Source organism: Hipposideros armiger, unplaced genomic scaffold, assembly GCF_001890085.2.
Source record: "Hipposideros armiger isolate ML-2016 unplaced genomic scaffold, ASM189008v1 scaffold_420, whole genome shotgun sequence".
NCBI lineage: Eukaryota > Metazoa > Chordata > Mammalia > Chiroptera > Hipposideridae > Hipposideros > Hipposideros armiger.
Window position 1 is genome coordinate 44,934 of NW_017731770.1, and position 10,427 is coordinate 55,360.

Sequence of the window (10,427 nt, forward strand, 5' to 3'; positions counted from 1 at the left end):
ATATATATATATATATATATATATATATATATATATATATATATAGTCATAGGACGTGGGAGTATAGTGTGGGAGTGGAGTCAATGGAATTGTAATATGTATGATATGGGGGAGAAGTGGGGCGGTGGATTGGGGGAGGGGTAAAAAGTATAACTAGTGCACTGTGTTGTACAGCTGAAACTAATTTTTAAAAATGTATTTCACAAAAAAAATTTTTTAATTTTAAAATTTTTAAAAAAGTAAAAAGTGAAGAGGTAAACCCTGAATTGTTAAATTATGGAAGGAGGAAACTGTCATTCATATTTCTTTACTATTCCCTTCAATGTCTAGAGCTTAACCATATTCTTGAATATAAGTTTCCATTAGGGTGGAGTCTCTGCCTGCTTTGTTCACTTTTTGAGCCCAATGCCTAATATGCTACCTTGCTTAAGTGCTCAGTAACTACATGTTGGAGACTAATACTCCTAGGTGCTGAGTGAAGGAATTGTTATAAGGAAATTGACCCACAAGATAAAGAAAAATTGTGCTCTGCTCCCAGTTTTTACTTTATACACATATAGCAGTCTTGCACATATAGTAGTATAAATTCAACAGATGCTTGATGAATTGAATTAAATTCATGGAATAATGTCTTCTGTAGAATTCAGATATGCTATCTTTGGGAGGAGGGTTTTCTAGATCCTGTGGGCTGTGGGGTCTGCCTACCCTTCCTTGCTACAGAGCTCACTTTTATAGGGTAGGAACATTCCCAGACTAAAGTGAAAAATCAAGATTGGCGTAAACCATTGGATCTCAACCTGCTGCATATTAAAATCATGGGGGAAATGTTTAAAAATATTGATGTCTGTACCCCACCCCAGACAAATAAATAAGAATCTCTGAAGGTGGGGATCAAACCTCCTGGGTGACTGTCCTGGGCAGCACAGTTGAACTGGTCTAAACCAGCCATGGCAATCCAGTTCTCCTTTGCCTGTATTTGGTTTAGGGGTATGCATCTGTGTGACCTAGTTCTGGTAATTAGATGCAAGGGGAAATCTGTTAAGAGGTCCTTGAGAAGATTTTCTATCCTGATAAAAGAAGTTCATACGATATACAGGATCTTTTGCTTCTATCTCTTCTTCCATTTTGGTATGTTGTGATATGAGGATATAATTAGAGCTGTGGTAGCTCTGATCGTGAAGAGACATGGCAGACACACTGAGATGACAGAAGAGAAAAAGCAAATGTCTGCTTAACTCTGAATCTGCCCAGCCTTCTTGTTATATGAAATGATTTAATGTATTTACTGTTTAAGCCACCAGTAGTCAGTTACTCCATGACTTGCATATAATTCCTTTTCTATTTACAGTATAACTCTTACTCATTCTTTCATTCATCAGTGCATTCATTTATCAAATTAAGATGCATAACAGTTAAGAGCATGAATTTTGCAATCAGTCAGCCCTAGGTTTAAGTCCCCACCCCATTTAACTACTACCAGTTGTGTGGCTCTCTAAGCTTTGTTTCCTCGTCTGAAGGAACAAAGTGCCTATTCCATAATTCTATTGTAAGAATTAAATGAAATAATATGTAGAAATCACTTAGCACAGTGCCTGGCACTGTACTCAGTCAACTTAGCCATTACTATTACATGCCTGCTCTGTGCCAGAAATTACCTCATTTCATTAAATTCAAAGAACAAAAACGTGTAGCTATTCTGAATCATATTCAGTAATGCATTTGATTATTAAATATGACCTCAGGATTTTTCCAGGCACTGTAATTATAGTTAAAGATTTTATCATTTACAAATCATAGTTTAGACTCTCCACATACCTCTCAAAGTATGAGATCTATAACTGGGTAGTGATTTGTTTGTTTTCTGGAAGCATTCTATGAAAAGAAAAAGAATATTCAATCATCAGTAGTCTGGCTCCATTCATGTGCAATGAAAATTTGAAGGTGAGATGTGGTAGTAGATGCTATATTATGGATTAGAAGATCAGTACTTTGTTTCATGAATGGTTTTATAAACTTGATTTTACGACTCAAGAAAAGTATCAAGTTATTATTCTCAACCAACTAATGAACTAGCACATTAGCTTTAAAGTCATATGCCCATTAGTACTTTAGGGCTAAGTTGAGAACAGAAGATATGCCCTTGTTTGGGATGGAAAGAGGAACTAAAACTCTTACTGTATTAAAATACAAATGCCCTAGTGGGCATTCTCAAGTGAGAGGGATTCGATTGGCTTCTTTTTGTCCAATATGAAGGTAGCAGGCTTATACTGAGGAATCAAAGAAAAATGTAGAATGATGTGTGTGCATTAATAGCAAATATGTGAAAAATAACAGATAGAAACACAGAAAAAGTAGATGTGATTATTTGAAATTTTAGGGGATTGGGTTTAATTTCTTTAACGGTTATGTATACGTTACTATTAATCATTAGAGGTTTATATTTAACTTTTATTGCATAGTGGATTAAATATATGATGAAAAACTTCTTGCCCAAACTTTTACACTGATTTACCGGGTAATTTTATGTCAGTGATTTAACATTTTTGGGTCTTGAGAAACACATGATCTTTTTGTGTTTTGTAGGTGATTTAAATAATATGTGCAGAAAGGTTTGAGTTCTTTGGAAGAAATTTAAATTGTTTCATTAGAATTTTACATATCTTGTATTTGCTATATTTTAAAAAGAGCCTTTTATCTTTGGATGGTTTTTTGGTCCAACAGCTCTTATTAGCTTATCCCCTTGGCTTTGCCAAGCTGTAACTAAGCCAATATTGATTCTCTGCTACTACTTTGAGCTCTGCATTGACCAGTCAATATCATAGCACTTAGGGAAAGAGAACTTTCTGAAAGGATTTCTAAGTAGTGGAATAATACAACATTTAATCCAAAACACCACATGCTTTCACAAGAAAGTTTGTAGGCCCTAAAATTTAATTTGAAAAAAAAAATCTTGAACTGGTTTGTATTAAAATTTAATCATTCTAACTTTACTTAGAATTTATCAACCAAGTTTACTTTAACTATAGCTATAAATGTACTATTTCTAACTTGTGCTCATAAAAATTCATTTCCATATTTGGTTATTCAAGAGGTATAAACTGCTGTAAGATTGATCAAACCATAAAATTTATCACAGTGAACAGCTCTAAATGCAACAAACAGGAGGGACAGTTAATGAGAGTATAACAGACTGAATACTTTGACTTTTACTGATGAAGCCTGAATTGATGTGCCTCTCCCTAGGGCATTATCCTAAGAATTATGATGTCTCTGTTTATTCTCAGGGTCTTTTGTGGTTTAAATAATTTTATGCCTTAATCTTGTCTTTGGACCACAGTTTCTTCTTTCTGCCTGAAAATATATTGTTTTTCATCAGGGGCCATGAAATTTGTCAACATACTCTAGAAATGAACTATTGCTCATTCTGTATCACAGTATAATTATTCTGGATCCTGAGGATTACCCACCACAGTCTCAGTGCTCTACAGGATGGGGCAGATGACTATAGTAACTGGACCACTCGGACCGTCTGCCTCTAACAGGAATCTGAGTCTTGAGTAGAGTGGCACTGGGTAGAATGAAAACACTTGGAGTTAAATTATTCCGACGGCCTACCAAAAGTGACTTCCATAAATTTATCCTATAAAGATCTCCAAAGTTGTCTTCAGTTCCTATTTTTCCCAAGGTGATTCTGTTTTCCTTTGATTCTGTGAATTACCCCATATTCTTCACATATGTGGGGTCAGGGAATGGTAGGGAGCATTTCAGTTAGTTTCTGTAGCTTGCAACCAAGGATCCCCAATTGATGCAGGCAGAAAACATGCACAAAATCAAACAAACTATGAGACAATAAATGATAGATGCTAAGTAAATGATACAGACAATAGGTGTTGCAATAGCTCAGAGGAGCTAGATATATCTGTGGTCTGATAAAGTCAAGGAAGACTTTATAAAGGAAATGGGACATTATTGAGTTACTGCTACCCACCTATTGGGCAGCATCCATGAAGATCATTAGTAGAGTACAGCACTGAGCTAAGAGCTCAGACTCTGAAGTCAGAGAACTGGGCTCAAATCCTGGCTCTATTTGGCTGCATTGTCTTGTTCAAGTAAGTGAGCCTCTTTGTACTTAACTGTGCTTATTTGTAAAATGGAAACAGTAGTACTCCTCTTGTAGGTTCATTGTAAGGATTAAATCAGATAGTGTTTGTAAAGTGTTTAGCACAGTGCTAATAAACACTCAATCTTTTAAGGATACGAGTCAGTCATATGTTTCTTGGCAATGGTTGAGAAATCAAACTTGACTCTCCAGGGTGAATGGATGAAATGGAGCAACATCCTAAGTCCAAGGAAATGACACCTGAAAGGGATCCATTCCTCCCCTCCCACCTTACCCCCAACCACACAGGCACACATTTTCTCAGAACAGAAGGAGTCTCATCAGAATCTTTGACTGTGAAACCATTACAGTAAGTCCCTGATTTACGAACATTCGAGTTGCGAACTTTCACAGATACTAACGGACCTTGCATTATGAACATTTGCAGATGCGAACAAATCATGGAAGTAGCTCATTCATGTGTCTGCCAGACATTATCACAGTTGTGCTGCTGTGTGCTTACTGTACAGTGCAATAGTGTACAGTAGTACAGTGCTCTATCAGAGCCAAGGATGTCCGGAAGCAAGAGTAAAAGCAGTGGTGATGTGGAGGGGAATGCTAGGAAGCGCAAAACAATAACCATGGAAACAAAAGTGAAAATACTGGGTTGTAGTAAAAGTCATGACGCATTTTTGCAATGAAAAACATAGAAAAAAATATGTCACGACTTTTATGATAACCCAATAATTGAGAGATTGGACCGAGGTGAAAAGATGGTAGATGTCGCTTTTTCTTATAACATGAATTGTTCAACCATTGGCTTTACATTGTATATTTGTGTCAAAGGTGTATAAGACTCACTTTGTCGGACTTAAGAACGAATTCAATTTATGAATGTTCTCCTGGAACGGAGCTCGTTTGTAAGTCAGGGACTTAATGTATCCACAAACTCTTTAATAACTTGCAAATGTTATTTCATTAGCCTTTAGTAACCTTGTGAGATAAGCATTATTATCACTACTACACATAAGAGAGGCACAATGAATAAAATGTCTTCTCTCAGATAATCCAAAGTATTACCAGAAGATTAAGAAATTGATTTTTATCAATTTGATGCCTTTCCTAATTCACAAAGCTCCGGTTCCTTTGATATATGGCCAAAGAAGACTAAGAAGGCAACTATTTTAATGAATTGTTTTCATTAGGAAATCTTTCAGGATTTTCAAAGATCTACTTTAGTTTTCCTAGAGAGAAAAACTATCTACTAAACGTTAAGGTCCCTCAGGGAAATGTAGGCCAATAAGCGTAATATATTTATAGATGATTTGTTAGAAGTATGCATAAGAAGGAATAACTGATTCTAGCTGGGACATATTAGGGTGTCTTCATAAGTCTTTTTGCTTCTACTCTATATAATCTGCTCTTCTCACAGGATGCTAAATGACATTTTCAAATTTGAACACATCAGACAAACTTCCTTGTTTGTACCCTTTTGTCCCAGTTACTATACTTATTATGTAACAAATGACCCCAAACTATAGTGGGGAAAAACAACCATTTTTTTATGCTCAGGGATCCTGTGGGTCAGGAATTCAGACAGGGCATATTAGAGATGGCTTGTCTCTGTTCCATGACATCTGGATGCTCAGCTGGTGCACTCAGAGGTTGGGGCTGAAATTCTCTGAAGACTCATTTTGTCATGTGGCTGGCAGCTGATGCTGGCTGTTGGCTGGGAGCTTCAGCACCTCTCCGTACAGGTCCCTCCAGGTGATCTCTCTATAAAGGCTAGTTAGGGCTTTTTCACAGCATGGTGGCTAAGTTCCATGGGAAAGAGGGGGTGGGGAGGGAGGGAGGGAGGGGGAGAGAGAGAGAGAGAGAGAGAGAGAAAGGGAGAGAGAGAGAATTCTTGTCACGACCTACCTGCAAGTCACTAGCTTCACTTCTGCCATATAGAGTGTATTCTACCAATAGAGTATATTGGTCAGAGAAGTGACAAGCCCCATACGTAGACTCGAACTGAGGGAATAGACCCTACTCTCAATCAGAAAGCTTCAGTCACTATATAAAAAGAGCATGTGGATGGGATATATATTGGTGCAGTGACCTTTAGAAAATTCCATCTGCCACACCTTTCAATGGTTCCTGTTGCTCTTAGAAAAATTTAGACTCCTTATCATGGCCGATAGGGCCCTAGGCAGCCTGGATTCACCTCCTTCCTTCTCAGCTCATCTCCTATCTGTCACCCATATTTGCTGTATTCCAGTCACACTTGCCTTTTTTCTGTTCCATGAACCCACTAAACTCAACTCATGCCTTTTCCCTGAAATACTGTGACCCCTAGATCTTTATAAGTCTGCTTCCTCATCCTTCAAGTTTTAGCTCATATGCCACTCCTCAGCGAGGCCTTTCCTGCCACCCAATCTAAGGCAGCTTTCCACCTCCCAATATTCTCTTTCACATTACCCCATCTCGTTTCTTCATATTACCTACCATAATCTGAAGTTATTCACTTATTTTTTTACTCATTTATTTTCTATCTCCCACCCACACTCCCCACTAGAAGGTAAGCTCTTTGAGAACAGGGACCTCTATCTCCAGCGCTGCCTCTATCTCCAGAGCCTAGAAAAATGAGGCCTCATAATTTAATCTCTGTTCTGTCTTAATCAAATGTAATCCTATCAAGAAACCTTAAAACTTAAGTAAAATCTTAACATGCTTATATAACAATGAATTTTTTTTCTTAAAGCTATTTCATTTGCTCTGTATTATTTGATTATTCATTATTCAATCATTTATTCATTCATCAAATATTTATTGATGGCCTGTGGCACTACACAGACCAGCTCAGAAATCTCATAGTGTAATGGAGGAAATGAATAAGTAAAGAGATCCAAACAAAATGCTTATGAAAAGAGTAGAATGGGGGGCCAAGACAGGGAAAACATTAGAAGCTAAATGGGGACTTTCACATAGTAATCTTGATAATTCTATATTGTTTGAATTCCTCTACATACATATACGAATCAATACTTTTGAAATATGGTAAAATGTAAATGTTAATAAAGTGAGTATCTTAGAAATTATTAACATAATTGTTCTCTTTTGCTTTTCCTAACACATATTTTTCCTAGTTGGCCCAAGACACCAACTAGTTTCACAGGAAGACTTGTTACAAAAAGAGAACATTGTTTACTGGGTGCTATGGATTGTTCTAAGCAATTTATAATGCAGAGAGATGGAATATTCAGCTTCTGACCTTCAAAATAAGATTGGACAGCCAAACAATAGCCTCTAAAACCAGGCTATTGAGAGGGGATTTTCTAAATGCTTTTATTCACTTTCATTTTCTATCCATTAGAAACCAAGCCTGGACGACTTGGCTCCGAGTTCTCTCCTGGGTAAACAGGACACCCCATAGATGGGGTCTAACTGCGCTGTGGTAGAAAGAAGCCGTGTCACCCAGGAAGTGGGGAGGGAAGCCATTCCTCTTCAGCCCCAGGGTTGTGGGAAGGAGAGCAAGACAGGAGCAGATCAGACATGTTCTGACTGAGCATCAGGTGACTGGGGGAGACACCAAGGGCAGAGGAGGCCTCCTCCCCGACTCCCCATTTGACACTCTGAAGAGAGGCCTCATTGCAGGCTGCCTCCTATCAACCCTAGTGGGGCCAGCATGCCCAGGTGGAGGGAGGTCATGAGGTTGAACTTTAGAGTCACCTGTACTTACCATATGGGGCCCTTGTGACCGAGAATACCTGAGAATCTGGCTGGGGATCCACAGCGCTGGTGAGCTGGGTGAGCGACTGCAAGATGGGTCAGGATGAAATGGGAGTCACAGCCAGAAGTCAGAGGACTATGTCATGCTGGGAGGAGCAGGAGAGGCAGAGTGGGTGAGAGAGGGCCATCAGACACCGAGAGACAGGGCCAGGTGGACAAGGATAGAAGAGGTTCTCGGGGACCACAGCCTTCCCCTTGGTCACAAGGTTAGCAACCCCACATTTCCCCACCTGCATACATCCACCAGTTAACATCTCAGAGCTGAAAGGGTGAGATATCTGACAGACTGAGTTTTATTTTCCTAGACAGACTAATATCACTTCAAGGGACTGTTTAAATTATTGGATCAGATAAGTGTAAACCGGGAAGGATTTAAGTGTTAATTGTTTTTCCGCTCCTTACCAGCAGGTGGGGACTGAGGAAGGAGGCTGGATGAGTTAACAAAGGGACTATATCGCCATACTTCGGAGATGTGATGTGAGTTAAATTCACGATCCTGCTAAATAAATTTAAAAATCAATTACCATACAGAGCATTAAACGCTATGAAAAGAAGCCTAGGGTGCTATGGGAGCTGTAGCAGCAGAAGTAATTGCTGTATTGGATCAGACCCATGGAGCATCCTGCCCAGGATTTGGTCTTCCCAGTGAACGCTGCGCACGTTTGTAGAGGGGTGGCCTGAGGGGGCATGGCTGGTTAACTTTGCATTTGGTCAACTGGAAAATGAAGGGTATTCATTGACGCTCATAATATCCCATGACATATTTGGCGTCCACTGATTTTTCCAGTTCTTCTTGAACATTTTTATACATCTGCACCACCTCTTGGAGGTTTTAAGTCTCTGTAGAGGATATTTCTGAAAGCTCTGTTTGTTATTATCCAATTTTGGTGAGATAGGAAGAGTGAGGTGAGGCTGGTTCTATTTGTCAGAATCTTCCTCTTCGGAAGATTTTCCCTTGCTTTGAGGGGGAAAAAATGAGACTAAAGTATATGTTTCAAGGATTAGATAATAAATATGGTTTGCTCAGATCAAAACATAAATTTCATTTCCTCACATCCAATTCTTCCCCTTGCCGCTGGATGATAGGTCAGGCAGAACCCATGGTCTCCCTGAAGTAGAATAAGTCCTTGGTCAGTAATGAAAATGTCTAGTCCATTGTCATAACCAAAACTTTAAATGTGGTTAATGGTCAATGTTCTCAGCATTCCCTAGCGTGGGCCTGCTGCATGCAGAGGAGAAAAGGGAAGTGGTCACTGCTTTCCTCTTTTCCCATTCTCAGCATCAGTTCTTCCTCTACCCAAATTGTTAACGGAGGGAGAGGAGGGAACGGGGCGGGGAAGTTCTTACTTAAACAGTGTAGCTGTGAACCAGCGTCTGTTCTCTGGCCCTGCCAGACGTTTAAACCTGACTCTCTTTGGTTGTGGGTGCTTTGGAAACCCTCCCTTCCCTGAGGGTATCTTATCTGGAGCTCACTTGGCCAAGAATAAGTGCATCTCTATTTCCAGGGATCTCTTAGGACTTCCTCCACCCCTGCAAGTAGCACTGTCTCCAGCTTCTCTGCAGAAGACTCCATGTCTTCCCTAGAGGCCTTCCTTGATAGGATCCTTTTCTGTTAGGGTTGGGTTACAGACCACAGAAGCCTCCCTAGCTAGTTTAAACAAAAAGGGACTCACAACTAGGTAGTAGGAGGCTTACACAACTGTTTGGAAGGGCTAGAAGAACAGGCTGTAGGCGAAGCTTGTAGAAACAGCTCCCAGTCCCCGGGTCACAGCTCCTTTGTGGTCAGAGCTTCCGCCAATGCTGCAGGAAGCTCTTGTAGCACCTCCGCCACTACTCACCCCAGCCAAAAGGATGCCCCACGTCCTGCGGTTCTCCTTCCTCATCCAGTTCCTTATGCGTCTCATGTGGGTACTGATGACAGTGGAGCTTTGGCTCAAGGGAGTCCCTGAAACATAAGGCTTAGCTGTCCAGCCTCTTAGACAGGAAGGCACATCAGGAGTTTGGAGTAGGTGTCGAGGGGGCCAATCCACTGGGTCGGGTACAAGAACTAAGATCTTCTCTCACATGGGGCTCATACCTGTTGTGGAAAACATACAACAAATAAACTCTAAGAGGGCATTAATTCAGGATTCTCTCCTTTACTTGAGGGATACATAGTAAGTGGGCTATTTAAATCCCCTCTCGATTTGAGTTGAAGAGAGCAGCTTTCCAGAAATCCCTGGATCAATTTTAACATTTACAATTGTTAACAGAACCCTAGTTTGGCCTGAAAATGAATCATAACTGATTCAAGCTTTCTTTGCCAGTGACTGCTCTAGAGGTGGGCATGGAATCCAGTTCTGGCCATTAAAGGGAACTCTACTAAGGGATTCAGGGAGACATTTTTCTTCCTGATGAAAAAGAAGCCTATGGGACAAAACCTTTTTTTCTTGTCATGCAATCCCTGTCCTCTGCTCTCACTTCTTGTTTTGGGTGCTACTGCATGCAGACCTGTTTCTCGGCATTGTGACAACCACCGTGTGGCCATGGAGTAAAAGGTTCTAGGATAAAAACC

At 39.9% G+C, this 10,427-nt stretch overlaps 1 long non-coding RNA gene across 1 annotated transcript; it reads right to left on the bottom strand.

Moving 5' to 3' along the window:
- Window positions 1–4,927: 4,927 nt before the first annotated feature.
- Window positions 4,928–9,938, bottom strand: LOC109394383 (uncharacterized). The gene is made up of 4 exons (XR_002126432.1): window positions 9,712–9,938; window positions 8,276–8,369; window positions 7,824–7,959; window positions 4,928–5,913 (listed from the first exon to the last, which is right to left on the bottom strand). It is a non-coding gene; the product is annotated as an uncharacterized LOC109394383 (long non-coding RNA).
- Between the last annotated feature and the right edge of the window lie 489 nt (window positions 9,939–10,427).